Raw genomic sequence first — 26,820 nt, 5'->3', positions numbered from 1 at the left:
ACTCTTTATTCATTTCCTCTTTGAACTCAGAATGAGATACAACTCTTCCACCCACCTGCAAGTCCCCACAATATCTGGTGCCTGCATGCCTGTGATGTCATGGAGACTGCCCCCTTTAACACTTCTTCCCACAGGCGCCCATGAAAAGTCATCTCTCATAGCACAGCCCAAAGGGGAGCCCTGTAAGACCATCTTCCTCCCTGAAATCACTCATTTTCGTGTGTGTGTGTGTGTGTGTGTGTGTGTGTGTGTGTGTGTAGTTTTTGTTTATACCATGCCCATGGAGCATATTTCACTCTTGCTAGTTGTCTACATGATTGCTTCTTTGTTAGTTCACAACTGCTCTGATAGAAGGTGCTTTGTTTTGTCTTTTATCTGAGGTTGTTTCTGGCACATAATAGTTCCCTGTAAATGGCAACTTCTTAAGTAGCTCTGAATCCAGAATTTTGGCAAATGCATCAGTACCCTTCCAGAAAAAATCAGACAAAGCAGCAGATAACTACAGGGCCTTTGAAAATAGAAAGTGTTGGGCACCTCGGTTGCTCAGTTGTTTGAGCGTCCAATTTGGGCTCAAGTCATAATCTCATGGTTCATGAGTTCAAGCTCCATATCTGGCTGACTGTTGTCAGGGAGCCCACTTCAGATCCTCTGTTCCCCTCTCTCTCTTCCCCTGCCCTGCTCATGCGCTCACTCCCTCTCTCTCTCCCTCTCTCTCTCTCTCTCTCTCTCTCTCTCTCTGTCTCTGTCTCTCTCTCTCAAAAATAAATAGAATGTTAAAAAAAGGAAAAAATAAAATAAAGTATATCTGAAGTATATGGAAATTCAGCCTGAGTATATAGAATCAGGACTAATTTGGGGGAAAGGCAATTTGTAATTCTAGAATATTCACCTTTTTTAAAAGATTTTATGTTTAAGTAATATCTACACCTAATGTAGGGCTCAAACTTACAAGCCTGAGATCAAAAGTTGCACACTCCACTGACTGAGCTGGCCAGGTACTCTGGAATTCTAGAATATTCTTAAATAAACATAATAGTAATACTTCCAGGATCACATTGTAACTCCCATTAACTGCCTAAAAGGACTTTACAGGTAGAAGAATCCCTGTCATCTGACAAATGGGTAAGAAGTAAATATGCATTTAGATGCAATGAACGTAGAACTGCTTGAGTCCTTGGAAAGTATAGAGAATACATCCTCCTTATAATCCCATCAATGGGAATGATTAACCTGGAAACCCATGCCTTCCAGAGAGTGAAAAGATAAATATGATCGGCTCAGTGTCAAATGTCAGGGATGAGTGAGGAGTGAGGCTAGGCAAGGCAGGTGATGTGCCTGGAGGTGATACGATATGGCTGGCTCTGAAACTGAGGCGAGCAGGGAGTCTCTGGGGCTCCTTGTACCTGCTCAACTTTCTTTTGGTCCTGTCAGCCTCTCTCCATCCCCTTGTGTAACTGTCACTGCCTCTACTCATTAGATCACCTGCCAGACAGTAACTGGAAAAACGTGCCCACTGTGTGCCATGACCTGAGGGGTCACCAGGTGCTCCTCTAGCAGCCAGAGGACAGAGTGCAGGGACACTCACCCTCTCTCTTGTCTGAGGCCTCATAAGAACTGCACTTTAAATCCAATTATTTGAATAAGAGTTTCCTTTTGTGAAAACAAACAAACAAAAACTCCACTTCTTTACTCAAATAGAATAGTAAAATATTTCATTTCTGTAGTAAAATATATTCACAAATTGGAAAACTCAAAAAAAAAAAAAGAAGAAGAAGAAGATATCTTGCCTCTGCCGGCACAGGTAACCACAATAACATGTATATGTGAATATGTGAATGTGCCTTTGAATATTATGTTTGGGGAAAATGACATATAAAAATAAAATAAGATTTTCAGATCTTTAGCCAGAGTTTAAAATAGCCATTCATTGCAGTGATGACCCTGGGTAATCCTGTGTCCCTCAAATACTTACTTTGTGTTTACTCTGTCCCAAGTTCTGTGCTAGGTGCTCCAGGAGATAACAGGTATGTGCCATAGTTTATTTGTGACCAAGTTAGCTGTGAACTGATAGAATGGGGTGTTTATTTTCCATATTTGACATGGAAAAATCAAGATAAGAGTGGTAGGAGAATGTTTAGAATTTTCAGTGGGCTCTGATATCCTTCCTTCATCTTCCTCAAATCCAGTAGCATGAGTACATTTGGCCCTGTGGCTGTTGTTGACAGAGATATGGACTTAGGCAAGTGAAAAAAAGCAGGCCTGTAACCCAGACTCGTTAATGCCTGAAAAGACCGTGACTTTTCTCTGAGAAGCATCATAGTTTTATGTGACGCAGTGCTTGGGCTTCATGCCAGTGTTCCTACAGATGCCCACTGTTAGACAACCATGGAAAACTCATGCAGGCTAAAACCAAGGAGTCAGCAGGTTGTGTTCCCTTCTGGAGGCTCTAGGGGAGAATCCTTTACTTATTTTCTGCAGCTTCTGAAGGCCACCCACATTCCTTGGCTTGAGGCCTTCCCCTGACTCACTGTCTCTGCTCCCATTATCACACCTCCTTCTCTGACTCTCTCCTTCATTTTTCCCTTAAAAGGGAAATTAACTCTGGTAATTATATCAGGTCCACCCAGATAATTCGGCATAATCTTCTCAAGATATTTAACATAACCATATCAGCAAAATCCCTTTTGCTATAAAAGGTAACAGTGACAGATTTCAGGGATTAGGACATGGACATCTTTTGGGGTAGAGGGATATTATTCTATGTACCATGCACTCGAAAAAATGATAGAAAAAAGTCTTTGTGATCTTAGGTTGTAGACAGTCTTTAAAATTCAACACACCAATGAATTGGACTTTATTTAAAAAATTAGACTTTTTATTCACTCTGTAAATAAAAAACAGTTGTTAATAAGATGAAAAGGCAAGGCACAGGTTGGAAGAAACTTTGCAAATGATATCACTATCAGCAAAAGACTTATATCTAGGACCTATAAAGAAGTCTGACAACATAGTAATAAGAATACAACCCAATTTTTTAATGGCAAAAAATATGAACTGATATGAAACCAAAGAAGATATGTAGATGGAAAAATGCATATGAAAAGATGTTCAACATCATATGTCATTAGGAAATGCAAATTAAGAACACAATGAGAAAAAAAAACACAATAAGATACCCTTCAAACCCACGAGAATGGCTGAAATGAACAAAGCTGACCCTCGCAGACGTGGGTAGGGGTGTGAAGCAGATCACTCCTGTATATTGCCAGGGGGAGTGTAAAAGGGAATGGAAAGGAAAACAGTTTGCTGTTCCTTAAGAAATTAAACATGTAGCCCTTCCATATGACCCAGGCATTCCATCTCTCAGTATTTAGTCAGGAGAAATGCAAGCACACATCCATACAAGGATTGTACACAGATGTTCATTGTGGCTGTATTTAGAACACCAAAAATGGGGAGCAACTCAATGTCCATTAGCAGGTGAATAGATAAGCAAATTGTGCTATCTCTGTAAAATGAAATGCTACTCAGCAATAAAACAAATTATCAACACATGCAACGTAGTGACTCTCAAATAGTGCTGAATGAAAAAAAGCCAGACAAAAAATATATACTGTATGATTTCATTTCTATGAAATTCTAGAAAATTCAAATTAATCTATAATAGCAGAAAACGGGTAAAGATCACCTGGGGGTGGAGGAGAGTGGCCAGGGAGAGGTAGAGGGGGTGATGAGATCGAAGAAAACAGCATCAGGTAACTTTTGGAAGCAAGAGAAAGGTCCATGATCTTGACTGCGGTCATAGCTTCCCAAATGTATGTAAAACTTTAAGTGTACACCTGCAATATGTACAGTTTATTTTATGTCAACTATACCTCAATAAAGTTGTAAAAAAATTTTTTTTAACAGTGAGCAAGAGAGGAAACCAGTGCCTTCGGTCTAGAAATGCAGGGGTCTTCAGGGGCCTCAGCCTGAGTCATTTCTGTGAGTGAGCTGACAGACAGACAGACCATGGGGAGCAGAGAGATGGAAACTTCTGATTCTAGAATTATTGCAGATTCTATATTTCACAAAATGCTCACTGCAACAAAAACACATAAAACAAAGCACAACGTTTCTTTAAGTATATGCTCTTAAGCATATATCAGCAATTGCAGAGTTCACACAAAAAAGGGAAATCCCTAGGAAAAAAAGGAGGAACTCAAAAGAGTAAAATATGGTGGTAAGAAGAAACCCAAATATACCAGTGATCACAATAAATGCTCACTGGTTAAACTCTCTAGTTAAAAGTGATTGGAATATTGAGCTTTGAAAACCCAGCTTTCTGTTGTTTATGAAAAATACACCTAAGGGACATAAACTGAAAATTGAAATAAAAGAGTGGAAAAGCATATATGAGGCAAATACTAACCCAAGGTTGGAGAAGTAGGTTAGAGAAGATAGCATTGAAAATATAAAGAGATAAAGAAGGCTACTATGTAATAATAAAAAGAGCCTCTCACTGGGAAGATGTACAATAATAAAGTGGTTTATGCACCTACTAACATAGTGCTGAAATATGTAAATCAAAACATGATAGAGTTAAAAAAGTAAATTGATTAATGTACCACTACAGTGGGTAATTTTAACATACTTCTCTTAATAGCTATAAAAAGCTGGTCAGATTATTGAGGATTTAACAAGGATTTAACAATTCACAAACTTGAGCTAATGAGCACCTATTAAACCCTACATGAACCTATTAGAGAATATACATTCTCTTCAAATATCCATGAAACGTGTATTGTGCCATAAAGCCACTTTCAACTAATTTCAAAGATCAATCTCATACAGACCACACTCTCTGGTTATAATATAATTAAATAGAAATCAGAAACAAAAAGATAACTAGATATATATCTAAATAAATCATGGGTCAAAGGGCGAATCATAAAGGCAATTACAAAAAAAATACAGGAGGAAGTTCAAACACCTTGTCCTAGTATTTGAGGTTGCATATAATTATAAACACAAGACAATTAGGAAGCACCAGGAAGGTAACAAAACAAATAGACCTTTTCTGCTTAAAAGCATTCAAATTTGACAACCACTCACCCCCACAAAAAACTTTAGCAAAAAGAATATTTTCCCCTCTAGATTTAACCTGCAGGACATCCTTTAGGGATAACCCTGGAATTATATGGATCTGTGTTGAGAAATTACTTGAGGATTACTTCTGAATCAAGTCAGAAAAAAATATTCTTTCTTCAAAAGGTTTAGAACCTAATATTCAGGGGCGCCTGGGTGGCTCAGTTGGTTAAGTGTCTGACTTCGGCTCAGGTCATGATTTCGCAGTTCGTGGGTTCAAGCCCCGTGTCGGGCTCTGTGCTGACAGCTCAGAGCCTGGAACCTGTCTTCGATTGTGTCTCCCTCTCTCTCAGACTCTCCCCTGCTCATGCTCTCTTGCTCTCTCTCTCTCTCTCTAAAAATAAATAAAACAATTTAAAAAAAATTTTAAAGAACCTAATATTCAACCAAATCACATGCTTTAAAAAAATATGTACTCTTCATATTTCAGCATTTGTGCACTTTAAGGAAAATTAAACCTGCTATTCCAGTGCCCTTTCAGACACTATACCAATTTTGTGATCTGGAAAAGCTATTTTATATTTTTTCCCAAAATCTTTTATTTTTGTTGAGACAGAGTGAGAACTCTTGCCAAAATGACCTGGAACTCAAAGAAAGGCTTGATCCTTAGCAACAGTCAGTCAGGGAGCCCAGCTCCTTGGCAGCAGCCCATCCCCTTACTGGCAGTGTTCTGGAGGATATGCTGGCAGAGGTGGGGATAGGAATGAGACCTCTGGCGTTTTAGCGTACTCATTGTCCAGATCATCAGTCATTTGGAACTTGGGACTTTGAAATTCTCTGTGGCCCACTATGAGTGTGTCAGGTGATGCATGTGAGTATGCCACTGTAAGTCTGTAAGGTGATGTCAGGCTATGACAGTGCTGAATGGATGGCTCACATGCTCCACGGTCAAGAGGTCAGTCCCAGCTTAATGACACAGTTGGCAAGATGAGGGAATGAGGGTGTTCCGAAGGCAGCATTTACTGAGCAAGAGCACGCTGCAGGCCTGTAGCTGGCCTTCTCTGTTGACTTGTTCCAAACAACAGGCCTCCATGCTTGTCAAGGCATGTTCACATCCACATCTTACTCATCCTCCTCCCTCGGAGGCCCTGGGAGGTGCCTGGAACCTGGGAGTCTGGTGGCAGGAGCATGCCCCTGCTGGGGACCCTGGGGGCCCTAGCTTCTTAACCCTTTTCTCCCCTGGATCTCACAGAAACTACACGGTCCTCCTTTCCAAATGGTTTGATTTTTAATGTTTCCTCTCCTATTTCCCACTCCTTCCTGCTTTGCAACAAATTCAAAACTATCATATCATGTTATTCCCGATATTCTGAATCTGTCTTGTGCCTTAAAACCCTCAGACAACATCGCTTCTTGGCCTTTTGGCTAAGATCAAGTGTAAAACCCTCAGACATCATATGCTTTGGTGTTTGTCTGTTTTTCTCTTCTCAGTTAAGGAGGGTTAAAAGTAATTTTACTTTGAGGTGCCTGGGTGGCTCTGTCGGTTAAGCCTCTGACTTCAGCTCAGGTCAGATCTCACGTTCATGGGTTCGAGCCCCGCGTCAGACCCTGTGCTGACAGCTCAGAGCCTGGAGCCTGCTTCTGGTTCTGTGTCTCCTTCTCTCTCTGCCCTTCCCCCTCTCATGCTCTGTCTCTCTCTGTATCAAAAATAAATTTTAAAAAACATTAAAAAAATTTTTTTAAGTAATTTTACTTTGGGAAATCCCTTAAGACAAATCCTGAGAAACAATGCTTAAGGAAGGCTGGTTGAGTGAATGGCTGCTGTACCAAACTTGTGTGGAGGTGCCTTTGTGACAAGTGGAGCCAAGTGCTTGCCCCACTCCTGGCCCAAAGAGTCTGGAGAGTTTGGTTGTTGAATGTTGGATACAGCATTATCACCGAGCTCAAGGCACTATCTGTATAATACATGCTACAACCATGATCTCCGGATGAAGCTCTGAAATACTCTGCTGAAAGAAAGAAGCCAGACCCTGAAGATTACATACTACATATTCTGCTCATTTGAGAAACTCCAGAAAACAGATCTAGATCTTGTAAAGGAGGTCATTGGGGAGCAAGGGGAAGAAGAGAAGTGGGGAATGACTAGGCAGGGTCAAGGGCTTTTTTTTTTTTTTTAGGTTTTCTTTTTTTTAATAATTTTTTTGGCTTTTATTTATTTTTTAATAGTTTATTGTCAAATTGGTTTCCATATAACACCCAGTGCTCTTCCTCACAAGTGCCCTCCTCCATTACCAACACCTCCCTTTCCCCTCCCCCACGCCCTTCAACCTCGGTTTTCAGTATTCAATAGTGTCTCAGGTTTTGCGTCCCTCTCTCTCCCCAACTCTCTTTCCCTCTTCCCCTCCCCCTGGTCCTCCATTAGGTTCCTCCTGTTCTGTTAGACCTAGGCCTTAGGCTCTTTCCATGATTTAGCTATTGTTGACAGTGCTGCTTTTGAACACTGGGGTACATGTGCCCCTATGTGTCAGTACTTCTGTGTCCCTTGGATAAATCCCTAGCAGTGCTATTGCAGGGGTTTTTTTGAGAAACAGAGATACTCTAGATTTTTATCATGGTAGTAGCTATCTGGGTGTCCACATTTGTCAAAATGCATAGATCCATCCACTTTAAATGGAGACATATAAATTTATATCTCAACATGTTAAGAAATGTGTAACAACAAAAGAAAAATTTGCAAATATTTGCACAGTTCTCTTTTTTCCTTACTGTTCTCAAAGCTGTTGGGCATTTATATATGTATTTTTAATGTTTATTTATTTTTGAGACAGAGCATGACACAAATCTGAAGCAGGCGCCAGGCTCTGAGCTGTCAGCACAGAGCCTGGTGTGAGGCTCGAACCCAAAAGCTGGGAGATCATGACCTGAGATAAAGTCAAGCGCTTAACCCACTGAGCCATCGAGGTGCCCCATGTCGGGCATTTATAAAATCACAAAATATGTTTGAAATTCAATAATTCTTACATATATATTTTTTAACTTCAGCAAACATAACTCAGAAAATACTTCTAAATATAAAGGTCTTGACTTTAATCCAGTTGATTACATAAGAATAAGCAACACAAAGCAAACATATATTAATTTGTTCTTTCCTGCTGAGAACATTAGGCAGAGAGATGCTTTTTGCCATGACTCACACAGCATATTTATACTTACTTAAACTGCACATGTTTATTTGGCCTATTCTAATTTTTAACAGGGTTGCATTAACTACAAGCTACATTTCCCCCTGCTGTTTGGATTTGGCTTCATCACTTGTTTTCTGTGTTAATAAAAGGTAGCTCCTTGTATTTACCTATCTTTTCTGAGGGGCATATGAGGAACTAATGAGATGTTTCTGAACCTTCCTCCTTCTGACAAAGGCTGGTGCAGTGGAAACATGTGTGCAAATATCCTGAGGCTTCATCTCTGACTCCTCTCCTCTTGCCCTTCCAGCCTCCAGAGCCAGGTGCACACCCACCCGGTGAAGACAAAATTGAAGATAAGCAGCTCCCCATTTCTTCTGCAGAACAAAAGCAACAGGGATGGAGTCAGGAAACAGACCATGATGATTTTGAGACATTGTCCCACCAGAGTGAAAGTCAATCAGACACAAAAACTGACCCCTTTGAAAGTGCTTCTGACACAGAGTCTCTGCCTAGTGACCTCACAGGGGGAAACTGCCTTCTGCTAAGTGGTACTTCTGGGGACAGAGAAGGACCCCAGGGATGCCCTGACATCCCCGCAACCAGACCTCCTCAGGAGCAGCATTCAACTGATGTCCCTGAGCTTGACCCAAAGGAGGAACTAGATTTGTCCTCTGACTTCAAAGAAGAGTCTGATGAAACTGAGTTCCAAACCTTTGCTGCAGTTGCTAGAGAAGGGAAGACAGAACACTTTCAGGAGAACAGTGTGGCCAGCCTGGAGCGTGAGTCTTTGCTGGCCAGGTCTCCTCACCACACAGAGGGCTGCTCACAGGGCACCACAGTCAGCTACACTGTCCAGCCAGCAAAGGTGACTGCACAGAACCTCAGGCAGTTCTCTCTTTCTTCTCTTCAGAAATCCAGGTCTGAGAGTTGTCTGGGCATCCCAGTGGTCTGGCCCTTCCTTCTCTGGTGCTATGAACTGGGCCAGAGCTGGCCACATATCCACAGTGGGGCCAGGGGACCAGGGTTGCCTTTCAGAGGCCCACTGCACAGCACAGGCCCTGTGGGAACCAGAACAAAGAAGAAAGGGACTCTAGGTCCTGGAGAGTACCCAGACTTGCTCTGTTCCCTGCCCTGCTTGAATGCCCCATGCCAGCTTCCTTTAGAGACATCTTGCCCCCTATGTGCCAAGCTTCACCATAGCACCCCCGAAAATATTAATGACAAGGGCAGAACATCCACAGAGCTCTGCTGCCAGCACATAAGGACACTTGCTAGGGCCCATTCCATAGCAGTGTTTCCTTTAAGATACCCTGAGAATCCTCCAGAGCAGAACTTTGTGGAATTTGGGACTCATTTGAAGGAAGGGGCTGAAGCAGAGCGAGATCCAAGAACACAAAACCCTCTCCACCCTGTCTTCACCCAACTGTCTCCTTTGCTTCCTGCTTCCCAGAGGAGGGTCTCTTATTTGCAGGATCAGTATAAACCCAGTGCTCTTAGCTGGAAAAGGACCTTTCAGGACACACCCTGTGAACATCTCTGGCTGGAAAACCAGTTGAGACAGGATTCTAGATCCTGCCCAGTCTCTTCACGCCTTACTGTGGACTTGGTGAGCTTTAGCACAGAGGAAGTGCCAGTGCCCACAGAATGCAAGTCAGAACAGAGCCCAGAAAGCCTACAAGAGGAACCCCAAGGCACTGGCCCTGCACCAAACGATGCTGATGTGAGTGACAGACAAAAGCACCTTCAGGACATTTCTGTTGAGGCAGGAAACCAAACCTGTAATTACAGATCAAAGTACATTCTCAGTGAGAAAAGAAAGCCACCTGTTAGGGCCAAGTTCCCACGTGGTTCTAGCAATAGCAGGTCACAGGTGTGGAACAGAGACTGCATGGGGTGCTGTGAAGTGAGTTCAGATACTCCAGAGACCACCCTGAAGTCAAGTGCAACAGACACTTCAAAGGAGGTGGAAGATGTGATGGTTCTAGACCCGCACTGCACCCAAAATACCTTTCAGGAATTTTCAGAAACCAGAGCAGCCACCGTGTCTCATTGCAGTGGTGGGGATGAGTGTGACCAGGGACCGGAGGGTGGTGCTCAGCTCTCTCCTGAGGGCCTGAAGCTAGAGCCCAAGGTAGATACACCTGGAGGCAGGTGCACACTCATCATTATAGCTGTTGAGCAGAAAGGTCTGCAGGCCACGAGGAGGAAAGCAGGTCCTCTTCCAGAAATTCCGACCGAATCTCTGGAGGAGAACCCAGGATCTCCCTGCAGGGCTGGAACGGCCCCCTGGGAATCTCTCAGGGTCGGGAAAACACAAACTTTTGGCAATGAGTGTGAGCTGCTCGAGGCCAGCGGACTGGGCGATGATGATGGGTCTCTTCAGCAGAGGGCCCAAGACGCAGAGCTTGGAATCCTTCTGGTTCCCCAAGCTGCCTCAGAGGAGAGGCCCCTGGGCAAAGAGACTTGCTCCCAGGGGCTTGCCCAGGCCAGGCTGAGGACCCAGGAGGCTGTGGACGGGAAGCAAGGTGGGGCAAGGTGGGTCCCCGGCACTGGGACAGACAGGAGACCAGCTGCTAGGTCTACCGAACCCGGGCCCGGGACCGAGACCGGCAGCTGGGACAGGAAAGGGGACAAGGGAGCAGCACCAGAGGACCTCGGCGGCGGGACACTGTCCTCAGACAGATGTGATGCCAAGAGGCTCAAAACTGCAGAGAAAAGGCTCAGGGCAAGGTTGGCCTCAGCTCATAAGGCCTTTGCAAATTTTTTTGAGTCAAAGGTTTTAGAAAAAGAGAACACTGATGAACGTTCTCCGGTTTCTGTCAAGGGCCAGAAGGAGAAGGGCCGGCTGCGCCAGAGTTCCTGGCGAGCATTTCTGAAAAGCAAAGACACAGAAGGTCCAAAAAGGCCCGCCGCAGTGAGTCTGGTTCTGGGACCGGAGATCTTGAATCCCCGCAGACCTTCTCCACCAGAGACCGACAGTAACGCTCAGGAGCAGACAGAAGACCAGGAAGGCTGTGTGTTTGGAGGTCACTGGTCACCCGCACATCCCCCAACACCTTTGACATCTAGTAGTTCCGTCTCTCCAGTTAACAGGAGAAAAAGCGAACCAACCATCAAATGCACAAGCCCCCAGGGAAGTGGTAGGTACCTAACTTCAGTCATCTTTCCCGAGAAGTCCTGGCTTCTGTCACCCACCAGCCTTTGTACCCAGCAGACTGGGATCAGCCGCACCCTCCCATCTAGCTCCGCCTGTTGCTTGGCATATGGAAGCCAAGGCATGCCCTGCAAACCCATGAGTCCCAAGCCCCAGAAACCCTGGCCTGCGGCTCATCGGGCAGGTTTCCACTACCCTGGCAGGAGCAGTGCTGTCTCCATGGTTTCCCTTGGGAGCTACCTGGATGTGGATAACAGCCCTGAATCTTCCAAAAGGCCCAGGACCCCCAGGACCCCAGCAAGCCTCCTACTTTCTCTGCAGACACTAGACCAAGATGACCAGAAGGAAGAGAGCAGGAAAAAAGGCTGGCATCACCATGGCCTGAGCACAGCACCCTCATTCAGGGACCTTCCGGGGAGTGAGGTGAGTTACCTGTGATTCACACCAAGCTGCTTATTTACCTCTAAGTGCAAGAGGAGGGAGCTACATGGTAAATTTTCCTAAGTGAAGGGAGAGGTGAAGCAGGAAGGCCAGTCTGCCTTCTATGGAGAATGCACCACTCACACTCCCAGACGCCCAACCCTAATCAGCACAGTGTGAGACCAACTTCTGGGAATAAACTAACTAGTAAATAATAAGAATTGGTGTTTCACTATAATTATGTGTTTCTGGGGGTTTTTTTCTTGATAAATCCAACTATTTGAATTCCTTTTTCTATCAACTAATCTGCCCACCAGCTGTTTGATGCAAGCTTTTTGTGTGTGTGTCCACCTTCATCCTTCCCTGCCATGAAATTTTTTAAAAAGAAATTTCCCTATGTTGTCTTCTAATAGTTTTAATATCTTTACTTTTAAAATTTGGATATACTGAACATGTTTCAGTGTAAAGAAATAGTTGGTGCTTCTGAATCTCCTAGTAAAATAAAATGGTCTCTCCCTCAAAGCAAATACCTCTGCCCAAAACAGGGTAACATGGTGCTGGGTCAGGCACAAAGAAAGGGTACACCGGTCTGGGATTTCTCATGAGTTGCTTCCCTCAGAAGGAGGTCGCTTTTTTTAAATTCCAGAAAGAATAACCTTGGGAATGTGTAAGTAAACCTCTCTATGTGCTGTCTACTCCTGCATCCATGTGCCTTCACCCCTTCACTTCTTTAAACACATGCATTGTGTCTAACCTGTGTCCCACACTGTGCTGGTGTAGACGGACCTCAAGTCCAGTGTTGTCTCCAGGCAGAGCCAGGGCAGGGCCAGTGCAGGCCCAGCCACACACCGCCTCCTGGCTCCTGGGAGCCTGTCCCTGAGCAAGCCATCTGTGTGGAGCTGCAGCATGGGGCTGTGCTCTGCCTCCTCCAGGCGTCTGCCATCCAGGTATTCCCATGGGTCTCCTGTCTCAGAACACACGCGCTTGCCCTGTGTTCATGTATCGGCTACTCTCTTGTCTTCCTACATGTTCTGATGTGCAGCCACACTAGGGCTTCCCTCTCCTCTGGTAAGATTTGAAAGACAACAAGGGATAGGAACTAACATTTCTCAGTCACCCACTTCCTGCCTGGCCCATTCCTGGGCACCTTCCAGGTGTTTGCCTAATCTCCACCTCATCGGCTCCTTCCCTTATACAACACCTGGACAGCCTGTGTGGCTCTTAACAAACTGTGATACAGTTGTAAAGTGCCCAGGAAAGGACTGGGTGTCAAGCAGGTAATAAATGTTAGTTCCTATTCCTCTTTGCCTTTCAGATCTTACCGGAGGAGAGGGAAGTCCTAGTGTGCTTGCACATCAGAACACGCAGGAAGACAAGAGAGTAGCAGACACAGGAACACAGGAATGGGAAGGGGAGAAAAGCTTTGAAGTTTGCTCTCTCTGGCGAAGTCCTAAGCAATCAACTTGGAGATATGAAGGCTCCCTCTTGTGGCTGCTTCTGGGAGAGCAGGTAGTGATGGAGTAATTAGCAAGGAATTCAGTCAGCATTCTCATTTCTTCCTTCCACAGTGCATTTAAGGAGCAAGAGTTCTTTTATTACAACACCCTAAGACCACCATTCATAATATTTTGTTCAATTTTCTTCCAGCTTATTTTCTATAAATAAATTTTATATATTTAACATGGCTGTGATAATGCCATCTATAGAGGCTTTAACTTTCTATGATTTTGGATCCTGCAATTTGTTTATGAAAGCTCTTTTAGGGTGAGAAATTATAAAGTCATGCAGAAAGACACAATGCACAAATGTATAGATAATATATTTTCATAAAACAAAAGCTGAGTAACCTTCACCCATCAAGAAACACATTACCCGGCCCCTAGCCCCTTCCTGCTCAGCCTGCCCCTCCTTGTCTCTGGCCCTAACCACTGCCAACTTTTATGGTATTCACTTCCTTGCCTTTCATTATAAATTTACTACATAACTTTACACCCCCAAACAACATACTTTATTGTTGCCTGTTTTTGAACTTTATGTAAATAAAACCTTATGAATTCTGTTAAACCTATCCATTCTATTGTCTGCTTTCTTTGGGTCTCATTATGCTAAGACTCATCCTTAACACCGTATATCTATTTTCTCTCATTGTCATTGTAATATAGAATTACTTTGAATTAGCACAAGACACTGTGTTTGTTAGTCAGCTATTGCTAGACTTTGGGGCTATCATGAGTAGGGCTGCTAGGATTGTTCATGCCCAGGTGCCTACTGTACAGGCACACTCCTTTCTTCCTGGTATATTCTGAGGGGTGGGATGGCTGGGTCATTGTGGGGTGCAGATGTTCAGCTTTATTAGATACTGTCAAATATTTTTCCAAAGTGATTATGCCAATTTATAGCCCTTCCTTAAGAGTTTCTTTTGCTCCATATTCTCATTAGCATTTGTTTGGTATTGTCAGTCTTGTTGATGTAGAGGTACCCTGTTGTGGTCTTAATCTTGCATTTTCTCTCTGTCTGAAGAGGCTGAGCACCCTTTATATGCTCTCTGACAATTTGGATATCCTATTTGAGTACAATGTCTGACCTAATCTCTTGCTCATTTGTCTTTGAGGTTGCCGTTTTCTTGCTAATGGTGCATATTCTGAATACAAGCCCATTGTTGATTAAATGTGCCACAAATGTAATTTCCCACTCTGTGGCTTATCTTTTTCTTTGGTAATGGTATCTTTTGATAAACAGAAGTTCTTAATTTTAATGTTTTCAAGTATATTCATATTTTTTCTACCCCAAGGTCATGAATAGAATCCCCTAAATCACTTTTATAAAAGATTTCCTGGTCTTCTTTTTTTTTTTTTTAATGTAGGTCTCTGAGATGCCTAAAACTGGCTTCTATATTCCATCAGTTGGTTTGTCCATCCAGTGACAGTTCAATGTCTCGTCCCTATAGCTGTGTAGGACGTGTTGCTGTCCAGCTGGTCATATCCTCCCACCTGGTTCTTCTTCAATATGAGAAACACTTACTGAGTGCCAACTACCTACCAAGCCATATTCTAGGTGCAGTAGATACAGTGTGGAAGAATATATAAAGCTCCCTGTCCTCAAAGGAGGGGCAGGCATAGTGAGAGTAACAAATAATTGAGCAAATAAGATTACTTCATATATTGAAGAGACTATAAAAAATGAAGATGTAATTAAGAAATTGACTATATGAGAGGGGCTTCCCGGGCTTGCAGCTTTGGAGTCTAACAGTTGAGCCAATACTTAGGTCATGAGCCAGAAAAGAGGGCCTTTCAGTCCAAGCCCAACATTTCAGCAACATGGGAGATTCCGCTTGCCTGCCATATAATTTAGCCCTCCACAATGTCACCTCACACCTGGGAAACCATAGCATGTTTGTGTTTGTACGATGGAGGATCTGGCAGTCTGTTTTATGAAAGGTGCCCTTTACTTGTAGGGATTTGTTCCCCCCATTTTTCCCCCTGAGACAGCTTTTTTTTTAACTTCTTATTTAAATTTTAGTTAGTTGGGGCACCTGAGCAGCTCAGTTGGTTAAGCATATGACCTCAACTCAGGTCATGATCTTGTAGCTGTAGAGTTCAAGCCCCATGTCGGGTTCTGTTCTGACAGCTCAAAGGCTGAAGCCTGCTTCAGATTCCATCTTCCTCTCTCACTGCCCGAATGCAGAGGACCAGCCCATGCACCCCAGTCAAACGGCCGCCGAGTAGGTGGTTGGTGTCAGTGAAATATCTATAGGAAGGAAGACAGACAACATGAATGGTGGTAAAACCTCACTTTACTAAGAAAGTCAGTGTCTTTTATGCCATAGGGATTTACACATTTTTTTTTCTCTTTAACAATTACAAAGCTTATGGTCCTTGAGAGAGTGAAAACATGCTCTGGGAAGGATTATTTTTTTTATCACAAAAGAAAGAACAGTCGTGAGAACAGAAGTAAAAAAAAACAGGAATGAGGGAGTCTGTCTCTCAAAGATTTTTCTTTTCTTCAAGGCCCTTTAGCAGCTATGTCTGGGCAAGGTGCTTATTATACAAGGAGTTAATTTTAGACAGAGGATTGTGTTTGCCCCAACAGCAGGCAATGAGCTGGGAACAGAAATAGTGTAAGGGAAAGCTTGAGCCACTAACTGACCCAAGTTGATTCAAAACTTAAAGCTATATGCCTTTTTTGCTTTTGCAAGGCAACGAGACAAATCATAGACAGGTTAAATAGAAGCCACATATGCAGCCCAGGAGGCCAAATGTTGCTTCACAGTCTTTCAACTTGTTCCACAACTTCCCAAACTTTTTCTCCTGCGCCCCGGAGGCATAGCCATCAACGGTCACTTATGTAGACTCTCCTGTGCCCCCGAGGCGGTCATTCTTCTGTGTCCCAGAGGCTGTGCCATCAAGGGTCGCTCTTAGGGAGGTTTTTTGGCCTACTGGGCCCCAACATTCTCTCCCCCCTCCCCATTCTCTCTCCCAAATATAAATAAACATTCAAATTTTAAAAAATAAATTTTAGTTAGTATATAGTGCAATGTTGTTTCAGGAGTAGAATTCAGTGATTATCACTTACATACAGCACCCAGTGCTCATCACAACAAGTGCCCTCCTTAATACCCATCATCTATCTAGCCCATCCCCCACCCACCTCCTATGGGAAGGGAGGAAAGAAAAAAAGAGAAGAGAGGGAGATTTGCTCCCTTTTTAATTCAGGTTTAGGGTAAAGAATGTGTGGTTCCAGGGGAAGCAAGCTCAGGATCTTATCTATAATCTTTGTGCACACAAGGATTTGCACCCTAAGGGGGCTCAGGAAGGAGATCAAGATCAAGAGGGAGCAAGATGAGAAAGAACTGTGGATGTGTGAGAAAAATGGGGAAAACCTAGAAGTTTTGAACACCAGTGCATGTATGATTCCCAGTCTGTTACTTCCTAACCCTGAACCTGCTGCAAGACCTCTGTTTTTGTATCTGCAAGGGTTTGAGGGGATCTCTTGAGCCTCTGCTAGATATTCATAAATATCAACTTTATGAATTGATGGTGGGTAGTTTTCCTACCCTTCCCTCCATAGTTTTCTCTGATTTTGATAACAAGGATCCAAGGTACTGCTTCTATTTTGAGATTTTTAAATGGGGTGTGGTGCTGTTGGTGGGAATGTAAACTAGTGCAGCCTCTCTGGAAAACAGTGTGAAGGTTCCTCAAAAAATTAACGGTAGAACTCCCCTATGACCCAGCAATAGCACTGCTGGGGATCTACCCAAGGGATACAGAAGTGCTGATGCATAGGGGCACCTGTACCCCAATGTTCATAGTGGCACTTTCAACAATAGCCAAATCATGGGAAGAGCCTAAATGTCCATCTTGATCTATTCATCAAGAAGATGTGGTTTATCTATACAATGGAGTACTACATGGCAATGAGAAAGAATGAAATATGGCCATTTGTAGCAAAGTGGATGGACCTCGAGGGTGTCATGCTAAGTGAAATAAGTCAGGCAAAGAAGGACAGATACCATATATTTTACTCATAAATGGGACCTGAGAAACTTAACAGAGGACCATGTGGGAGAGGGAGGGGGAAAATAGTTGGGGAGAGGGAGGGAGGCAAATCATGAGATGCTTGAATGCTGAGAACAAACTGAGGGCTGATGGGGGAGGGGGAGAGGGGAAGGGGGGTGATGGTCATGGAGGAGGGCACTTGTGGGGAAGAGCACTGGGTGTTACATGGACACCAACTTGACAGTAAACTGTAAAAAAAAAAAAAGAAAGAAAGAAATGGGATGTGGTGGAGGGAATATACTGTGAACATTTTCTAACCTTTCTGATGGGAATGTAAAACAGTACAATTACTCTGGAAATAAAGGTTTGGCAATTTCTAACAAAGCAAAACCTGGGTTTACATATGACCCAACACATGTGCCCCCTTGCACATTTATCTCAGAGAAACAAAACTTAGTTTACACATGAACCTACAAAAATGTTCACAGCAGCTTTATTCATAATAGCCTGCACACTGGAAACAACTTAGATGTCCTTCTGTAGGTAAATGGTTAGTTAACACACGGTTTGTTCTTAATGTTTATTTATTTTTGAGAGAGAAACAGAGACAGAGACAGAACATGAGTGGGGGAGGCAGAGAGAGAGACACACAGAATCCAAAGCAGCCTTCAACTCTCACCTGTCAGCGCAGAGCCATGGTTAACAAACTGTGGTACAGCCCTAAAAAATTAACTGTTGACACATGTAACAACTTTGATGGATTTCAAGGAAATTATACTGAATGAAAAGAAAAGCCAATAACAAAAAGTTATGGACTATAGCATTCCATTTACATAACATTCTTAAAATTAAAAATGTATGGAGATAAAGAATACATTAGTTATTGCCAGGGGTTGGGAGGACAGTGGTGGGTGAGATTAAAAAGGGCAACGAGAGGATCCTGAAGTGCTGATGCTGTTCTGTCTCTTGACTGTGGTGGCAGATGCCTGAACCTATGTAAATGATAAAACTGCACAGAATTACATATACACACAGGTGCATGCACACACCCACACACAGAAGTAACTGCAAGCGAAACTAGGTAATCTGAGTAAGATCTGTGAGTTCTATCAATATCCTGATTGTAATATTGTAATATTCTATAAGATGTTACCATTATGAGAATCTGAATGCATGGGATCCCTCTATACTATTTCTTATATCTGCATGTGTATCTACAATTATATCAAAATTAGAAGTTTAATTATAAAAAAGCACATTTATGTCATTAGTTTAATGGCTGCATGGTATTCAACTGTATATATGCATCACAATTCTTAATCAGTTCTCTATTGTTTTAAACATTTAGGTTGTTTACCACTTTTTAACCTATAAATAATGCTATATTTAGCATCTTTGCGATGTTTCTCACAATGTATTATTTTCCCTCTTTTTTATCCCCTCTTAAAAATTATCAAAATTATGCATGCACATAGTTATAAAATCACACAGTACTTAGATAATGCTTCTCAAACATCAAAATGCATGTAAGTCACCTGGGCTCCATTGAGGTGCAGGCCCTAGCTCAGATATTTGGGTAAATCCTGAGGTTTGCATCCTGACAAGCATCCAGGTGCTGTGACTGCTGGTCCTCCCCCTCACTGGCCGTAGTGAAAGGTCAGAAGACTTCTTTTGAAAGTGACAGCCGCCTGGCCCATCGCTCCCCTGCCCAGAGACAACCAAGTTAGGTTTTAATAATTTCAAACTGCCATGTTAATTTATTATTTTAAAATATTATCTATTAACTTCCAGTTATGATGGTCATGAAGACAGCATCTTGCATTTCATCCCCTCTCCATTCCCATCCTCCTAATACAATCTTTCCCAGCGTACATTTAGGTCAGTAACAAGTGATTATATCATTATGATATGAAGATATTCTTCAATGTAAAGCAGTGGACTCCAGTGACATTTCTTATGTGTTTTTTTCTATAGTTAATAATTATTGCATTTCCATATGTGTGGTTTTCTATAAATCTATCCTTAAATTTGACTGTAAGATCACTTATAAACTATTTTCTAAATATGCCAACACATCAGAATTCTATCAAGTCTCTTCTTTTTCCCCAAGACCTTCCTTCCAGAACTTTCTGACTTCCTGCTGTAGGTTGGACTAGCTGCTCCCAAGATACAGCTTTCTCCTCTGGCTTCCTGTTTCTTGGATCCTGAGGCTTCGTTACTCCTTCATTGTGTTCAAGAACATCCCACATTAGCTTCCTAAGAATTTTAGGGTTCTCTCTTTTATCCCTAGTGTAATGAAATTTCTTAGCAATTGTTCTGGATGTGAGTTTCTTTTTATTCATTGTGCTAAACATTCAGTGTACCCATTAAATCTGGAGACTCTTAACCTTCAGTAAGATAATTTTGTTCTCTCCTTTTCACCATGGGACTCCTGTTAGAGGTTGTAACCCTTTTACAAGGCTTTACTATTCTTACCATTTCTGTGAATAGTATCTCTACATCTTTGTTTTATTTTGGGAGGTGGGAGAGGAGAGATTTTCCCAAATATATTTCCAACCCTCCTATTGAATATTTTTGTTGATGTCTAAATTTTATTTTGTAATAAAAATGACTTTTTTCTGATTGTATGAATAATACATGATCATTATAAAGAATTCCAACAACATATAAAAATATAGAAAACATAAAAAATTCTCTGTGATTCTCCCACTTTGTGGTAATCAGCCTGATATTTTGGTGACCATCCCTTTATTCTTCATTTTATGCAAACACACTTAAAGTCACATACATAATTTGATACAAACAGGGTATCACTTTTCCTGTTGTGTTTTTTTTTTAAAGAGAGAGGGTGGGGCACAAGTCAGCAGGGGCAGAGAGAGACAGAGACAGAGATAGAGAAGAGAGAGAAGTGGTGCTTACCTGAGGCTCGGGTTCACCAGAAGTGGGTCACGAGCTCTCCAGAAGCAGGGCTTGAGCTCACTGGATGTGGGACTCGAACTCATGAACTGTATCATAACTTGAGCTGAAGTCAGATGCCTAATGACTGAGCTACCCAGGGACCCCATACTCTTGCTGTTTTTAATCATAGAGAGGCTACCACTGTCTCTCTGACCTTCTCAGCATCACCTCGTTGTGGGCCCCCATGCCTCCAACCTCATGACTGACATTCTGTATTTTCTCCATACTTTTTTTTTAATGTTTATTTTATTTTTGAGAGAGAGCGCACACCAGTGGGCAAGGGGCAGAGAGAGAGGGGGACAGAGGATCTGAAGCTGGCTCTGTGCTAAAAGCTTTGAGGCTGACAGCAGCGAGCCCGATCCAGGGCTCAACATGAACCATGAGGTCCTGACCTGAGCTGAAGTTAGATGCTCAACCAGCTGAGCCACCCAGGTGCCCTTATTTTATCCATACCTTTATAATTATATAAAAATACATAGATGTTTATGTGCATACACACTTATATAACATTCATGGAAGAGTTCCCAAGGTACTTGTAATTATAAGTAATGGCTGCATGACATTCCATGCTGTAAGGGGCTCAAAATTTGCTCCTCATTTCACTCACAGATAGTGACACACTTTTCCAGTTCAATTTAGTCAACACCATTTTCTACATAACTTTATAGATTAGTACATTTTAGTAGCTACAGTCTCAAGTGGAATTGCCAAAGATTATAAACATTTTTGTACTTTAATTGATTCCAGATTCTTTTCCAAAAAACCTATAATATTTCCTATTTCCAGTAGCATTTTATATTGTTCCACATCTCTATCAGTAATGAATTTTATAATCTTATAATTCTTGTTTTGGTTTCATATTGTTGCTACCCTTTTAAAACTTAATTTTGTTTTTTGTTAGCACATATTTATTTAACTAAATTTGCTTTATCTTGTTCCCTCTTGGTCTTTTTTAAATTTTTTATTTTGAAATAATTATAGATTCACAGGAAGTTGAGAAATAATACAGAGAGATCTAGTGCACCCTTCATCTAGTTCCCCAAATATAACATCATATGTAACTGTGGTGGAACAGTATCAAAGCCAGCAACCAATATTAGTAGGATGCTTGAATGACTCTGCATCATTTTACCACATGTGTGGTTTATGTGACTACCACCATGAGCCAGATAGAGACTATCCCATTTCTCCGGTGCTACATTCCTTTAGGGTCACATCCCTCCTCCCCTTCCCTAACTTCTTGCAACCATGAATCCGATCTCCAAATCTATCTCCAAAATTTTTTATTGCTGAATAATATTCCATGGTGTGGCTTTGCCATATTTTCTTAACCAATTACCTGTTGAAGGACATTTTTGTTGTCTCCAGTTTGGGGCTATTGCAAGTAAAGTTGCTATAAACATTCATGAACAGGTTCTTGGATAGACAAAAGTTTTCATTCCTCTGGGATAAATCCCTATCAGTGTGGTTGTTGAGTTGTATGGTATGTATATTTTTATTGTTTTAAGAAAGTGCCAAATTCTCCCGTTTTACATTTCCAACATCAATGTATGACAGACCCAATTTTCTGCATCCTCACCAACATTTGGAATTTTAGATGTTTTTCATTTTATGTGTACTATTGAGCATGTGGTGACATTTCATTGTGGCTATGATTTACATTTCCCTAAGGGCAAGTGATGTTGAACATTTTTCACATGCTTATCTGCTATCTTAGTCAGCTCAGGCTGCTGTAACAAAATACCACAGACTGGGTAGCCTAAGATTTATTTACTTCTTGGGTGCCTGGGTGGCTCAGTCGGTTAAGCCTCCGACTTCGGCTCAGGTCAGATCTCACGTTCGTGAGTTTGAGCCCCCCGTCAGGCTCTGTGCTGACAGCTGGCTCAGAGCCTGGAGCCTGCTTCCAATTCTGTGTCTCCTTCTCTCTCTAGCCCTCCCCCTCTCAGGGTCTGTCTCTCTCTGTATCAAAAATAAATAAAACATAAAAGAAAAAAGATTTATTTACTTCTCACAGTTCTGGAGACTGGGAAATCCAAATCAGGTGCTGGCAGGTTTGGTGTCTGGTAAAAGTCCACTTCCTAGATGACCTTCTGCTCACTGTAATGTCACACAGGCAGGAAGGAACAAGGGAGCTTTCTAGGGCCTCTCTTATAAGGGCACTAATTCCATTCAAGAGGGTCTAGCCTCATGGACTAATCACCTCCAGAGGCCCCACCTCCCTATACCATCACCTTGAGGGTTAGACTTTCAACATATGAATTTTGGGAGGACAGATATTCAGCCTGCAGCCATGCATATGTCTTCAGTGAAATATCCCTTCATGTCTTCCTCATTCTCTAACTGAATTGTTACTTTTTACAGTGGATTATTGAGAGTTCTTTTTTTTAATGAGATATACTTGGCATAACATTGCGTAAGTTTAATGTGTATAATGTGTTCATTTGATGGAATTATATATTGCAGTATGGTTACCAGCCTTAGCTAACACCTCTACATCACATAAGTTTCATTTCTTTTTGTGATGAGAAAATTTAAGATCTTGTCTCTCAGCAACTTTGAAATTTATAATACAGTAATTACTATGCTGTGTATTAGATCTTGCGGAGGACCAGCCCACGCACCCCAGTCGAACGGTCCCCGAGTAGGTGGTTGGTGTCGGCGAAATATCTATAGAAAGGAAGACAGACAACATGAATGGTGGTAAAGCCACACTTTACTAAGAAAGTCAGTGTCTTTTATGCCATAGGGGTTTTACACATTTTTTTTTCTCTTTAATGATTACAAAGCTTATGGTCCTTGAGAGAGTAAAAACATGCCCTGGGAAGGATCATTTTTTTTTTTTTATCACAGAAAAGCGAACAGCCATAAAAACAGAAGTAAAAAAAACCAGGAATGAGGGAGTCTGTCTCTCAAAGAATCTTCTTTTCTTCAAGGTCCTTTAGCAGTTATGTCTGGGCAAGACGCTTATCATTCAAGGGGTTAATTTTAGACCGAGGATTGTGTTTGCCCCAACAGCAGGCAATGAGCTGGGAACAGAAATAAGGGAAGGGAAAGCAGGTGCCACTAACTGACCCAAGTTGATTCAAAACTAAAAGGTATATGCCTTCATTGCTTTTGCAAAGCAATGAGAAAAATCCCAAATTCTTTCTCCTGCGTCCCGGAGGCATAGCATCCATGGTCGCTTATGTAGATTCTCCTGTGTCCAGGAGGTCTGGCCATCAAAGGTCGTTCTGCGGGAGATTTTTTGGCCTGCTGGGCCCCAGCAGATTATTCATCTACCAGATACAAGTTTGTACCCTTTAACAACATCACCCAAATCTCTGACGCCCCAGCCCCTGGTAACCAGCATTCTATTGGTTACTGGAATATTGCAGTGATCCTTGGGAGTGTTCTTTTCCTTTAATTTTTCATATTCTGTGAGGTTTTGCATTCCTATCTTCAAATTGACTTACTGCTTTCAGGATAGGAATACCTGCTGTCAGCTCTGCTGGTGATTCTGAGGCTTTATCAGACCTTGTATTAACCTGTTTCATGCTCCTTATTCCCTCTTCTGGCAATTTCTCAGGTTTCTCTGCCTTCTACTGATCCCCAGAACCCAAACTTGGGTTCTGTCCCTTGCCTACAGACCAGGCTGGTTTTCTACATGTGGTCATCAACCACTTTTTCCATCCTTTTTATTTCAGCCTGCCTATGTCATTATATCTGAAATGAATTTCTTACAGCCCCCATATACTTGGTTGTGTTTTTATAATCTACTTTGTTCTCCTCCACTTGTATTTGGCCTTTTAACCATATGCTATTGACCACTTATGTTTAAAATTTTTATTGTTTTCCGTTTATTGCTTCTATGTCCTTTTCCCTCAGTCCCATAGGTTATTTGAATATTTTTGAAATTCCATTTTTATGTATTTATAGCATATTTTAATCTCTATTTATAATGTTTTGGTGGTTGTCTAGGTGTTACATTGTATATATACAACTTACCCTATTCTACTGGTATGCACATTTTACCAGTTTAAGTAAAGTGTAGAAACCTTACCTCCCTTTACCCTCCCCTGATTATAATTATCTTAAATATTTTCTATAAATACATTATGAACCAAATCAGGTAATGTTATAACTTTTGCTCCAGATATCAAAACATAATTTGGAAATCTCAAGAGGAGAAGGAATGTCTCTTATATTTACCCATGCTTTTATTCTTTACATTGTTCTTTTTCTTTCCTGATGTTTGTTGCAAGATTCTAACTTTTATCACCTGTTTCAATGGTTTCTTTAGCCATTTTTTATTGAAGTATACTCGATATACAATATTATATTAGTTTCAAGTGGACAGCATGTGATTTGACAATTATACACATTTTGAAATTCTCACAAGTGCAGTTCCCATCTGCCACCATACAAAGTTATTACAACATTATTGATTATGTCCCCTACACTGAACTTTTTATCCCCAGGATCTATTTATTTTATAACTAGAAGTTTGTACCTCTTAATCCCCTTCACCTAATTCACCCATCCTCCCACCCTCTCTTCTCTGGCAATCAGCAGTTCTCTGTATTTCTCAGTCTGTTTCTCATTTTTTGTTTGTTTTTTAACTCCACAAATATATAAATGATATCATATGGCATTTGTCTTTGTCTGACTTAATTTAGTTACTATAACACCCCCTCTCACCATGAACTCTGAGATCATGACCTGAGCCAAAATCAAGAGCCAGACCCCCAGGAGCTCCTTCACATCTTTACCAACACTCATTTCTTGTCTTTTTGATACTAGCCATTCTGACGGGTGTGAGGTTATATTTCATTGTAGTTTTGACTTGTATTTCCCTGATGATTAATGATGTTGAGTATCTTTTAATGTGTCTGTTGGCTATCTGTATGTCATCCTTAGAAAAATGTATTTTGGGTCCTCTGCCCATTTTTAAATTGGATTGTGTGTGTGTGTGTGTGTGTGTGTGTGTGTGTGTGTGTGTGTATTGAATTGTGTGAGTTCTTTAATATTTTGGGTATTAACCTCTTATCAGATATGTCATTTGCAAGTATCTTCTCCCATTAAGTGGGATGCCTTTTAGTTTTCTCATTTCCTTTGCTTTGCCAAAGCCTTTTAGTTTAATATAATCCTGATTGTTTATTTTTGCTGTCCTTGCCTGAGGAGAAAGATCCAGGAAAATATTGCTAAGGCCAATATCCAAGAGTGTATTGCCTATGTTTTGTTTTAGGAATTTTATAGTTTCAGGTCTGACATTTAGAGTTGAGTTTATTTTTGTGTATAACTTAAGAAAGTGATTCAGTTTCATTCTTTGGCATGTAGCTGTCCAGTTTTCCCAACACCATTGTATATTCTTGCCTCCTGTGTCACAGACTAATTGACCATGTTAGTGCGGTTTTATTGCTGGGCTTCCTATTCTGTTCCATTGATCTATGTATCAGTTTCTGAAGATGTCATTTAAATTGCTTTTCCCTTACAAGGAAGTTATTTTCTTTCTTACTGCTTCCAGATTTTGATTTGATGTTTCTTCATGCAGATTTCTTTGGGTTTATCCATTTTGGGATTTGCTCAACTTCTTAGGTCTTTATGTTTATGTCTTTTGGGATTTGCTCAGCTTCTTAGGTCTTTATGTCTTTTGCCAAATTTTGAGAAATTTTAGCCATTATCTTTTTGAATACATTGCACCACCACCCACCTTATTTCTTTTTTGGGCTCTGGTTACTGTAATGCTTGATTTTTATAGTCTCACAGGTACCAGAGCTTCTGTTTAATTATTTTTTCAGTTTGCTTTCTCTTTGCTGTTCAGACTCTGGGATTTCTACTTTTCTATCTCAAAGTTCAGTGATTCTCTGTTCTCTCCATTCTTCCTTGAAATCATTTAATTTTGTATTTTATTATATTTTTAAGTTCTACAGTTTCCATTTAGTTATATCTTCTATTTTTGCCAAGATTTTCCATTTTCTGAGATGTTCTAATCTTTTAATAGTTTATTGTCAAATTGGTTTCCATATAACACCCAGTGCTCTTAGCCACAAGTGCCCTCCTCCATCACCACCACCTCCCTTCCCCCCCCCACTTCAACCCTTGGTTCGTTTTCAGTATTCAATAGTCTCTCAGGTTTTGCATCATCAAGACAGTATGGTATTGGCACAAAAACAGACACATAGACCAATGGAATAGAATAGAGAACCCAGAACTGGGCCCACAAATGTACAGCCAATTAATTTTTGACAAAGCAGGAAAGAGTGTCCAATGGAAAAAAGACTGCCTCTTTAGCAGGTGGTGCTGGGAGAACTGGACAGCAACATGCAGAAGAATGAAACTAGACCACTTTCTTATACCATACACAAAAATAAACTCAAAATGGCTGAAGGACCTGAATGTGAGACAGGAAATCATCAAAATCCTCAAGGAGAAAGTAGGAAACAGACTCCTTGATGTTACCAATGACAGGGGATCAGAGTCTCCACTTTCCACTAGGCCTTCTCAACACTGTTTTCCTGGAGAATTATGCCCCATTATGGCTAAGTGAGGTTGGAAGTTCTCC

General features: G+C 41.6%; 1 protein-coding gene and 1 long non-coding RNA gene across 3 annotated transcripts in view; one reads left to right on the top strand and one right to left on the bottom strand.

Moving 5' to 3' along the window:
• ARHGEF4 (Rho guanine nucleotide exchange factor 4) overlaps positions 1-26,820 on the top strand; it is a 192,963-nt gene that overhangs the window by 33,208 nt on the left and 132,935 nt on the right. The gene's annotated exons all lie outside the window — the stretch shown is intronic.
• The window catches only part of LOC115287953, a 55,036-nt gene continuing 45,822 nt past the window's right edge, over positions 17,607-26,820 (bottom strand). The window contains exons 1-3 of one of the 2 annotated variants that reach the window (XR_003906740.1): positions 20,241-20,545; positions 18,857-19,025; positions 17,607-18,313 (exon numbers count right to left, since the gene is read on the bottom strand). This is a non-coding gene — a long non-coding RNA (uncharacterized LOC115287953). Of the gene's footprint in view, positions 18,314-18,856; positions 19,026-20,240; positions 20,546-26,820 lie in introns of those variants that run through there. The other variant, XR_003906741.1, reaches the window with a different exon arrangement.

This window comes from Suricata suricatta, chromosome 3 (genome assembly GCF_006229205.1).
Source record: "Suricata suricatta isolate VVHF042 chromosome 3, meerkat_22Aug2017_6uvM2_HiC, whole genome shotgun sequence".
Taxonomy (NCBI): Eukaryota; Metazoa; Chordata; class Mammalia; order Carnivora; family Herpestidae; genus Suricata; species Suricata suricatta.
Note: the sequence above shows the minus strand (reverse complement) of the source record. Positions and strands in the feature narration are given on the sequence as shown.